Consider the following 11,327-nt stretch of genomic DNA (forward strand, 5'->3'; position numbering starts at 1 on the left):
TGTTTGAGATGTCCAAGCTCTTTCTCAGCTGGCAGGTCCCATCCCCGTTCGGTCTGATCCCAGTGGACAAAAGGCCATCTTTTTCAGCCAAGATGTCTTCATCCCGATAAAACCCCACCGTCATGTTAATGCAGCGAAATCCTGAAGCTAGGCAGGTAAGAATAACCTTCCCAGTGTTCTGGTATCTCTTAGCGAATAATGCCGCAGTGGGCTGAGCTGAAATGGCAAAAAAGGAAAAGGCTTAATATCCTGTGCATGAGGAAAGGCCTTTTTGGGGTAATGATGAAAATGAAAATGTGCATTTGTATGTTTGAATGTTCAGGCTGTTTCAAGACAACTTTGTACTGTGTGTCCATTTTGAAAAGGTTGGTTTCCTCCGTAAAAAACATTGGAAAATGAGGTCACATTTTAAGTAAAGTACCATCCTCATTTTTTTTTAAAGAAGATGAAAACAATAATTTGGAAGTGTGCATGTAAAACACATTTTAATTTGCATATGTACTATCTGGGGCTGTCTGATTTCGTATAGCAGTAATTCAAATAATTCCCTAAATATTGCGTAGTTAAATTCTGATATCTTGGTAAAATATTTCATCTTTTTATAATACTGAGCAGCATGTAGCATAGCCAAGTGGCTAAGGTACGATGACTGTGACCCGGAAGGGTGCTGGTTCACACAGTAAGATCAGTGCATCTGTATAGCTGCTAAATAACGGCTAAATAACAAAGTATATAATTATAAATTACTGCAGTATGCTCTAATTCCGTACGGGAGGACCATGGTACTAACGTGTCTCCTGGCTCTCCTTTTCTTCGTAGGACAAACTTCTCATCACATGTGTCACGCAGAGGAAGTCTAATGTGATATTTTTGATGATGTCCGTGTCACTGTTCCACTTGGTTTCAAAGGGGACAGCAGATCCCACTGAAGCCTCCCACTTTTGCCTGGAGAAGTTGAAGGACAGGAAGTCTTCTCCATTCCATCCGAACTGTGCAAAGGTCCTCCTAATTCTTAAATACGGGTTTAGCTCGATCTTACAGCCGAATCTCCCCTGCAGGACGGCAGCACCTGAAACAAACGGATGTATGCAATGCTGCAGTTACCTCCATGTACTGGAACTTCAACTTTAATGTATTACTTTTTTTTTTTTAAAGCTCAAATATAGGGCACTCACCAGGCATTTGAATTCCTTTGTCATTTAAGATGGCAGTTCTGCCTCTGTCCCATTGCTGCATATTGAGGCGTCTGACTGTGTTCCACAGATCATGGCCGTCACCTTCACGCATCCAGTTTCGCATGGGCATGATGACCGCGCCATCGCTGCTGTAGGAGTCAACTGCTTCGCCATCGAGCCACAGAACTGAAGTGAACTCAGAACGGGTCACCGCAGTGTAGGTACCTAAAATGGAGTGCACCTCATCTATACGCCGCAAAAGAAACAAACGATAAAAACACATGGAAAAACTCACCCAGACACACCCTCTATATAGCACAGTGCAAATAAAAATAAAAAACATACATTTAATGTACTATAGTCTATGGTGGGAGGATATACAGGCGATATTACGGGGTTTTCCCGTACTACGAAGCGGAGTTACATCTGGGTAAAAATCGCAGGGGGAACGTACAGTGGGAGCAATAATTATTTGATCCCTTGCTGATTTTGTAGGTTTGCCCACTTACAAAGAATGGAACTGTGTAGAATTTTAATCATGGGTACATTCTAACATCGAGAGACAGAATATCACAAAATAATCCACAATAACAACATCATATAAATTTTATACATTTATTATCGTATTTTTGCATGAAATAAGTATTTGATCCCTGACCAATCAGCAATAATTCTGGCTCGCACAGACCAGTTAGTTTTCCATTAAGAAGCACTCCTAATCTCAACTCATTACCCAAAACACCTGTGTCAATCGTTATGTAGCTGTAGAAAAGACACCTGTCCACACAATCAATCAGATTCCAACGTTTCCACCATGGCCAAGACAAAGGAGCTGTCTAAGGACATCAGGGACAAAATTGTAGACTTGCACAAGGCTGAGATGGGCTACAAGAAAATAAGCAAGCATCTTGGTGAGAAGTTAACTGTTGGAGCAATTATTAGAAAATGGAAGAAACACAAAGTCACTGCCAATCTCCCTCGGTCTGGTGCTCCACGCAAGATCTCGCCTCGTGGGATATCAATGATCATGAGAAAGGTCAGGGATCAGCCCAGTACTACACAGGAGGAGCTTGTTAATCACCTGAAGGAATTTGGGACCACAGTCACGAAGAGAACCATCAGTAACACACTACACCGTGAAGGATTAAAATCCTGCTGCGCACGCAACGTTCCTCTACTGAAGAAGGCACATGTACAGGCCCGTCTGAAGTTTGCCAAAGAACACCTGGATGATCCAGAGGAGGCCTGGGAGAAGGTGATGTGGTCAGATGAGACCAAAATAGAGCTATTTGCCATCAACTCGACTCGCCGTGTTTGGAGGAAGAGAAATGCTGAGTACAACCCCAAGAACACCATCCCCAATGTGAAGCATGGAGGTGGAAACCTTATGCTTTGGGGGTGCTTCTCAGCTAAGGGGACAGGACGACTTCACCATATCGAGGGGAGGATGAATGGGGCCATGTACCAGGAAATTTTGGGCGACAACCTCCTTCCCTCAGTGAGAGCACTGAAAATGGGCCGTGGATGGGTCTTCCAACATGACAATGACCCAAAACATACGGCCAAGGCAACAAAGGAGTGGCTCAAAAAGAAGCAAATTAAGGTCCTGGAGTGGCCTAGCCAATCTCCAGACCTAAATCCCATCGGAAATCTGTGGAAGGAGCTGAAGCTTCGAGTTGGACGAAAATCCCTCCCAAGATCTGTGCAAACCTGGTGAAAAACTACAACAAACGTCTGACCTCTGTGCTTGCCAACAAAGGTTTCGCCACCAAGTATTAAGTCCTATTGTTCTATGGATCAAATACTTATTTCATGTGAAAATATATTAAATGTATAACATTTATATGATGTTATTGTGGATTATTTTATGATATTCTGTCTCTCAATGTTAAAATGTACCTACGATTAAAATTCTATACAGTTCCATAATTTGTAAGTGGGCAAACCTGCAACATCAGCAAGGGATCAAATAATTATTGCTCCCACTGTATGTCCACAGCTAACCTGGTCCAGGGCAGGTTATGCGCAGGCTATCACCAAACCGTGACTTCCCGTGTTTATAGGGGTGGCTATGACCATAACGTGTACTATAGCCACCAACCGATAATGACGTTAAGAATGAGAATTTTACTGAAAAGGGGCCGCGTCACAGCAAGGTGGTTACAATCTACTGTATGTGGAAGCGGCAGAAAGAAAATAAATAAATTGCTGTGAACGATAAACATTTCAAAACTCAAGGCGAGACACGGCAGGCAAAAACATCGGTTTTTCATGCACTGGTCAATTTTTAGATTTTGAGCTATTTAGCTTCCATAACTTGTCTACTTTCAGACTAGTGGAAGGAAAACGCACAGAAAATCTTTTAATCAACAACCAATAGTAAAAGTAGTTTTGCCAAGTACGCTACAACGCATCACATCACTATGGAGCCACGCCGTTTGAGAAGCCACGGAGGCGTGGCTCCTACAGCCGCAACACAGCATACACTGACATGACATCACAACATGGCAAAACGGGGAGCTTCACAAGGGCAAGTGTGGTTGGCTTTGAAGACGCGTAACTTACGTTTTTAAATTCATCACTTCGTTCATCGCAATTTCTTTATTTTCTTACTCTCTGTCACTGACTCGGGTAGGTCACGTTTTGCCACTTTCACATAGGCTACTTAGAAGAGAAATTCAGCAAGATTCACTAGCGACTGTGGTCTAAGTGGCGTGAAGTGCAGCTCAAATCGTAAAAGCCGGCAGATATCACACAGTACACAGCCAGCATAACTGCGATGTACCCCCCAATAATATCCAGAATATGGTGTTTCTTGATTTAATTGTTTTAATGGATTTTTAAATTGTGTAATGCATTGAACTGAAGACTGAATATTTTGCTTCCCCATGGTCGCTACCCACTTTACAGCAGCTACCCACTGTAAAAACGCTGGGACAGTTTTGGCTACCTGCCAACGGTTGGTATGCATGGACATTCATTAAACATGGCCTAATTGTTAGGTTATTATCATTGAATGTTTAAAATAACCAAACGGTAGCATTTTGAGTATTTGTCGTGTCTTTCGTTTGCCGCAATGTAGATGCGCACAATGTAGATGCGCACTATAAACGAAGTGTGCCGGAGAGAGCAGTCTTCAGGTAAAAATGTTTGTAAAATATGTATAGTTCGTAGCATTTTATTGCTCTGACCTTGTTTGGCGCACTGATTCGGTAAGTTAACGTTACTTGCTTGTGTTTGTGGGCCGCCCCACAGTGGAAATACAGCAACAATTGCTGGGAACATGATTTCACAGAAGTGACTGTACAATATTAAAAAATATGGGCCTATAGAGTAAACGTATACCCCCTTTCATTTGATAAAAATGTACTGTTTCTGAGTTGTGACCTATGCAAATGAGCTGGTTGGCAATTGACAGTCTATGGCAACGCATGTTTTGGCCACATGTGAAATGCCATGTAATGGCAGACATTTATATAGCGCCTTTATCCAAAGCGCGGTACAATTGATGCTTCTCCATTCACCCATTCATACACACACTCACACACCGACGGCGTTTGGCTGCCATGCAAGGCCCCGACCAGCTCATCAGGAGCATTTGGGGGTTAGGTGTCTTGCTCAGGGACACTTCGACACAGCCCGGGCGGGGGATCGAACTGGCTGCCAGACGACTGCTCTTACTGCCTGAGCCATGTCGCCCCAGGGTAGGGTAGGCCTAGATGACGACGAAGACGTTAAAAATGAAAGCCTCATAGGTGAATAGCAAAAGGTAACACAATGCCAGGGACAAGGATTGGTTATCGAATCAATCAATTGTCCTCCAGTTTATTTCTGCTGCGGGAATTAGACTACATATTCTAGAAACGTGACTTGATACAGCATATTCACAAGTATTATGTCTGTAGGAGCCATTTAGGCCTACATGCTAGTTTTGTTTATTCCATAATATTAATTTTTAATTCTTAATAACATTGATTGGTTTGATTTGATTATGATGATATTTGCTTTATTTTGATTTATTTATGTTGTCATTACCCCCTTGTGTTCGAATTGATATGTAGAATATAAAAGAACAGCAAACGGGGTGCCTGCTGGGAGCAAATAGGTTTTCAACGGCAGTATCAATGGCTGAGGCTTATTGCAAATGTATTTTTGGAGGCAGTAAATGAACGTTTATTTTAAACGCGCATGACTCCGTTTTGTCATGGAACTGTTTGTTGGGACCTCCGACTAACCCAAGTAGAGGCGATTTGGATCCGTTAAGACGCCTCTACAATGTCTGAAGCGAAAAGGGTTTATTCTTAAGCTCTGAAGTTCATAATTGATGGCTATTGATGTCGGCTACTGTATTCTCTCCCGTGAGAATCTAATTTATATTTTTCGAGTGGAACTTTTACCACTGAGAAAGTTAGCCGATTCATTTCATCCCCGCCCACTCAAATCTAGGCAGGAGCCACGCCGTTTGAGAAGCCACGGAGGCGTGGCTCCTACAGCCGCAACCCACCTTACAATCTCTCGCAGGGAAAACGGGGAGCTTCACATGGGCAAGTGTGGCTGGCTTTGAAGACGCGTAACTTACGTTTTGAAATGTTTATCGTTCATCGCAATTTCTTTATTTTCTTACTCTCTGTCATTTTTCGGCGCACTGACTCGGGTAAGTCACGTTTTGCCACTTTCACATAGGCTACTTAGAAGAGAAATTCAGCAAGATTCACTAGCGACTGTGGTCTAAGTGGCGTGAAGTGCAGCTCAAATCGTAAAAGCCGGCAGATATCACACAGTACACAGCCAGCATAACTGCGATGTACCCCCCAATAATATCCAGAATATGGTGTTTCCTGATTTAATTGTTTTAATGGATTTTTAAATTGTGTAATGCACTGAACTGAATAGTGAATATTTTGCTTTCCCGTGGTCGCTACCCACTATATAGCAGCTACCCACTGTAAAAACGCTGGGACAGTTTTGGCTACCTGCCAAACATTAAACATGGCCTAATTGTTAGGTTATTATCATTGAATGTTTAAAATAACCAAACGGTAGCATTTTGAGTATTTGTCGTGTCTTTCGTTTGCCGCAATGTAGATGCGCACTATAAACGAAGTGTGCCGGAGAGAGCAGTCTTCAGATAAAAATGTTTGTAAAATATGTATAGTTCGTAGCATTTTATTGCTCTGACCTTGTTTGGCGCACTGATTCGGTAAGTTAACGTTACTTGCTTGTGTTTGTGGGCCGCCCCACAGTGGAAATACAGCAACAATTGCTGGGAACATGATTTCACAGAAGTGACTGTACAATATTAAAAATATGGGCCTATAGAGTAAACGTATACCCCCTTTCATTTGATAGAAATGTACTGTTTCTGAGTTGTGACCTATGCAAATGAGCTGGTTGGCAATTGACAGTCTATGGCAACGCATGTTTTGGCCACATGTGAAATGCCATGTAATGGCAGACATTTATATAGCGCCTTTATCCAAAGCGCGGTACAATTGATGCTTCTCCATTCACCCATTCATACACACACTCACACACCGACGGCGTTTGGCTGCCATGCAAAGCCCCGACCAGCTCATCAGGAGCATTTGGGGGTTAGGTGTCTTGCTCAGGGACACTTCGACACAGCCCGGGCGGGGGATCGAACTGGCTGCCAGACGACTGCTCTTACTGCCTGAGCCATGTCGCCCCAGGGTAGGGTAGGCCTAGATGACGACGAAGACGTTAAAAATGAAAGCCTCATAGGCGAATAGCAAAAGGTAACACAATGCCAGGGACAAGGATTGGTTATCGAATCAATCAATTGTCCTCCAGTTTATTTCTGCTGCGGGAATTAGACTACATATTCTAGAAACGTGACTTGATACAGCATATTCACGAGTATTATGTCTGTCAGAGCCATTTAGGCCTACATGTTAGTTTTGTTTATTCCATAATATTAATTTTTAATTCTTAATAACATTGATTGGTTTGATTTGATTATGATGATATTTGCTTTATTTTGACTTATTTATGTTGTCATTGCCCCCTTGTGTTCGAATTGATTTGTTGAATATATAAGAACAGCAAACGGGGTGCCTGCTAGGAGCAAATAGGTTTTCAATGGCAGTAGCAATGGCTGAGGCTTATTGCAAATGTATTTTTGGAGGCAATAAATGAACGTTTATTTTAAACGCGCATGACTCCGTTTTGTTATGGAACTGTTTGTTGGGACCTCCGACTCACCCAAGTAGAGGCGATTTGGATCCGTTAAAACGCCTCTACAATGTCTGAAGCGAAAAGGGTTTATTCTTATGCTCTGAAGTTTATAATTGATGGCTATTGATGTCGGCTACTGTACTGTACTGTTCTCTCCCTTGAGAATCTAATTTATATTTTTCGAGTGGAACTTTAACCACGAAGAAAGTTAGCCGATTAATTTGATCCCCGCCCAGCGAGAACACCCCCGAGCTCTACGGGAGTGTCCTGGCGAGACGTCTATTTCCGATAGCCTGCGCATGACCTGCCCTGCACCAGGTTAGCTGTCGGCATACGTTCCCCCCGGCGATATATACCCGATATATATAAGTAACTCAGCTTGGTCAGCAGCCGCAGGGGCAGAGTAATGGGAATAGTAATGAGAATGCCCCCTCTAGTAGTGTTGGGCACCATGTATATGCCGGGGTCGGGCCACCTCCTCGCCCAGTTTTTATGCCTGAGACCTTTACGGGGGTAGGCCGTGCGTGGTCTGATTGGTCAGAACAGTTCGATGTGGCGGCTGAGGTGAATTATTGGGATGAGGCTCTCAAAATTAAGTTTGGGGAGAACTCGCCTTGCTTTACACCAGATCGATACAGAGGGAGCAAGGCCAGTGAAGTTGCCCCCCCGTCGTGTTCCCCTCCATTTACAGCAGGAGGTAGCGGAGCATATAAAGCAAATGCTCGAGAACGACATCATTCAGCCCTCTTACAGCCCCTGGGCGGCGCCTGTAGTTCTGGTCCGCAAGCGGGATGGAGGGCTCCGCTTTTGTGTTGATTACCGGAAATTGAATGATCTGACTCGAAAAGACGCCTACCCCCTGCCTCGCATTGACGACGCCCTTGATGGCTTGAGTAAGGCTTGTTGGTTCTCCACTCTAGACTTAGCCAGCGGTTACTGGCAAGTCGAGATGGACCCCAAAGACAAACCTAAAACGGCATTCATTACACGACAAGGGCTTTTCGAGTTCAATGTGCTTAGTTTTGGCCTGTGCAATAGCCCCAGTACCTTTCAGAGACTAATGGATCTAGTGCTGGCCGATCTGCAGTGGACAACTTGTTTAGTGTACCTAGATGATATTATTGTGTTTGGTCGGACTTTCCAGGAGCACCTGTCCCTGCTGGATGAGGTACTAACTAAATTACGCCAGGCTCAGCTTAAGGTAAAGCCAGCTAAGTGTAATTTATTGTCCACTCAGGTGCAGTACTTGGGCCACATAATCTCAGCGAGGGGCGTGGAAGCAGACCCAGCAAAGGTAGAGGCAGTGCGACAGTGGCCAGCGCCAAGGAACCAGACTGAAGTGAGGAGCTTTGTGGGGTTAGCCTCCTATTATAGGAGGTTTATGAAGGGCTTTGCGGAGATTGCTCGCCCCCTTCATCAACTCACAGAGAAGGGTAGACGGTTTAAATGGACGGAGGACTGTCAGTCAGCCTTTGAACAGCTTAAACTTAGGTTGATGTCGGCCCCCATTCTCTCATATCCAGACCCCCATAAAACTTTCATTCTAGACACAGATGCTAGCGATGCAGGCATTGGGGCAGTCCTGTCACAGGAAGAGGCAGGACAGGAGCATGTCATAGCTTATGCTAGTAGGGCTCTGACAAAATCCGAAAAGAAATATGCTACCACTAAGAAGGAGTTGCTGAGTATGGTCACGTTTACTAAATACTTCAAGCACTACTTGTTGGGCAAAGAATTTGTGCTGAGGACGGACCATAACTCCTTAAGGTGGTTGCATAATTTTCAGGGGATAGAAGGACAGTTAGCCCGGTGGTTGGAACAGTTGGCTAGTTTCCAGTATAGGATCGTGCATCGTCCTGGATGAGTACATGCTAATGCAGATGCCCTCTCTAGGTTACCGGCGTTTCTGTCGACCATTTCGCACACCCCGACGGAAGGGGGGGCGGTGGAGGCTCCAGCTCCCCAGGCTGTACGTACAGTGCACCACACAAACCCAGGGGTGCCCCCTGGCCCCGAGGAGGGAGATGATTTGGCGCAGGCTCAGAGAGAGGATGCAGAATTGCAACAAATCATCGCTCTGAAAGTGGGTGAGCTGGAGTGTCCAGGGCCTCCCAGTGAGTTAAAGGGGTTTGCACCCGTGTGGGCTCAGTTACAGGTACAAGGTGCTAGGCTGGTGAGGCTACCACCTGTAAATTCAGATGCAGCTAAACAGGTGCAGGTCGTTCTCCCCAAATCCCTAGTGCCGAAAGTGTTAGAGCAGTTGCACGATTCAGTTACGGCGGGTCACTTGGGGGTACAGAAGTTGCAAGCCAAGGTGAAAGACCGATTCTACTGGCCGGGGTGGTTTGGGGATGTTAAGCGGTGGTGCCAGGAGTGTGTAGAGTGTGGATCTCGAAAGACAACTGGGCAGCAGTTGTGTGCCCCCCTTCAATCTGCTGTAGCCTCAAGAACCTATGAGCGGGTGGCGTTAGACATCTTAGGACCACTGCCAGAAACCCCCACTCGGAATAAGTATATCTTAGTTATCGGGGATTACTTCTCAAAGTGGACAGAGGCTTTTCCCCTTCCCAACATGGAAGCACAGACAGTAGCCAAAGTTTTGGTAGAACAGTGGGTCTGTCGACTGGGGACCCCCCGCACCATTCACACCGACCAAGGGCGGAATTTTGAGTCCAGGTTGTTTAAAGAAATGTGCCAGCTGCTAAACATTCACAAGACCCGCACGTCGCCTTACCACCCCCAGTCTGATGGGATGGTAGAAAGGTTTAATCGAAACTTATTGTCCATGTTGTCCTTGTTTGTGGAGGAGAATCAGACTAATTGGGACACACTGTTGCCATATGTAATGTTGGCGTATAGGAGTAGTGTGCACTCAAGCACAGGGTTCACGCCCCACAAGGTGGTGTTTGGGCAGGAGGTCGTTCTCCCAGTGGATGTTATGCTGGGCCTTGGTGGGGGAGAGAGTTTCTCTGCAGCTACAGGGTATGTGTCTAGGTTGAGGGACACATTGTCCACAGTGGTGGGGGCTGTAAGAGGCCATCAGGCGAAGTCCTCTGGTAGGCAGAAAGAAGCCTTTGATGTCAGGGTCAACTGGCAGTATTATTCCGAGGGAGAGTTGGTATGGGTCCGGTCTAGGGCTAGGAAAAGGGGTGTTTGCCCTAAGTTGCAAAGGAGATTTAGGGGCCCCTATAGGGTCATAGACAGAATCACCGAAGTCTTATATCGTCTAGTGTTAGTGGAGGGAGGGCCTGAGGTGATTTTGCATTACAACAGACTCAAACCTTTCCTCTCCCCAGTACCGGACACAAGCTGCCAGGAGAGTGTACCAAATCGTCAGACCAGGCCCCCACGTCCAGGAGCAAGGGGCAGCACTGGCTGGGTCCGTTGGCGAGCCCCAGGTCCTGCTGGGAGGTCTGGAGAGGGAGAGGCCCAGCAAGCAATACAGAGTACAACGCCCCCTAGGCCCTGCGTTGGAGTGGAAGCAGAGCGACAGACTGGGGACCCGACGCAGAGTGTCCAGCAACCAGCGGATCCAGGAGGAGAGAGCCTGGAGAACACCAGCCAGGACACCCGGGAAGGAGAGAGACTGAGCAGAGGAGCAACAACCCAGGAGAGCACATCGGCCCCCATACAGGATGGGGGTGGAGAGAGGCCGAGGGGACAACAGACAGTGCAAGGGACACGTCAAGGACGACAGAGGAGGCCGCCAGTGTGGAGCAGAGACTACGAGATGTGTTGACTCAGGGACGAGTCACATTTAAGGGGGGGGAGAGTGTAGTGAATGTGGTTCTGAGTGGGTCAGTAATCAAGGACTAGTGGTTTCACCTGAGTTGGATGATTGCTGCTGACGGGGACTCTGTGTTGAGCCTTCTCAGCTGCACGTGATTTGCAGCGGGGAGGAACTAGGGCGAGGTTCCTGCGGTAGGCAGGGCTAAGGGGAAAGCATAGCGGGGATAT

This window comes from Conger conger, chromosome 3 (genome assembly GCF_963514075.1).
Source record: "Conger conger chromosome 3, fConCon1.1, whole genome shotgun sequence".
Taxonomy (NCBI): Eukaryota; Metazoa; Chordata; class Actinopteri; order Anguilliformes; family Congridae; genus Conger; species Conger conger.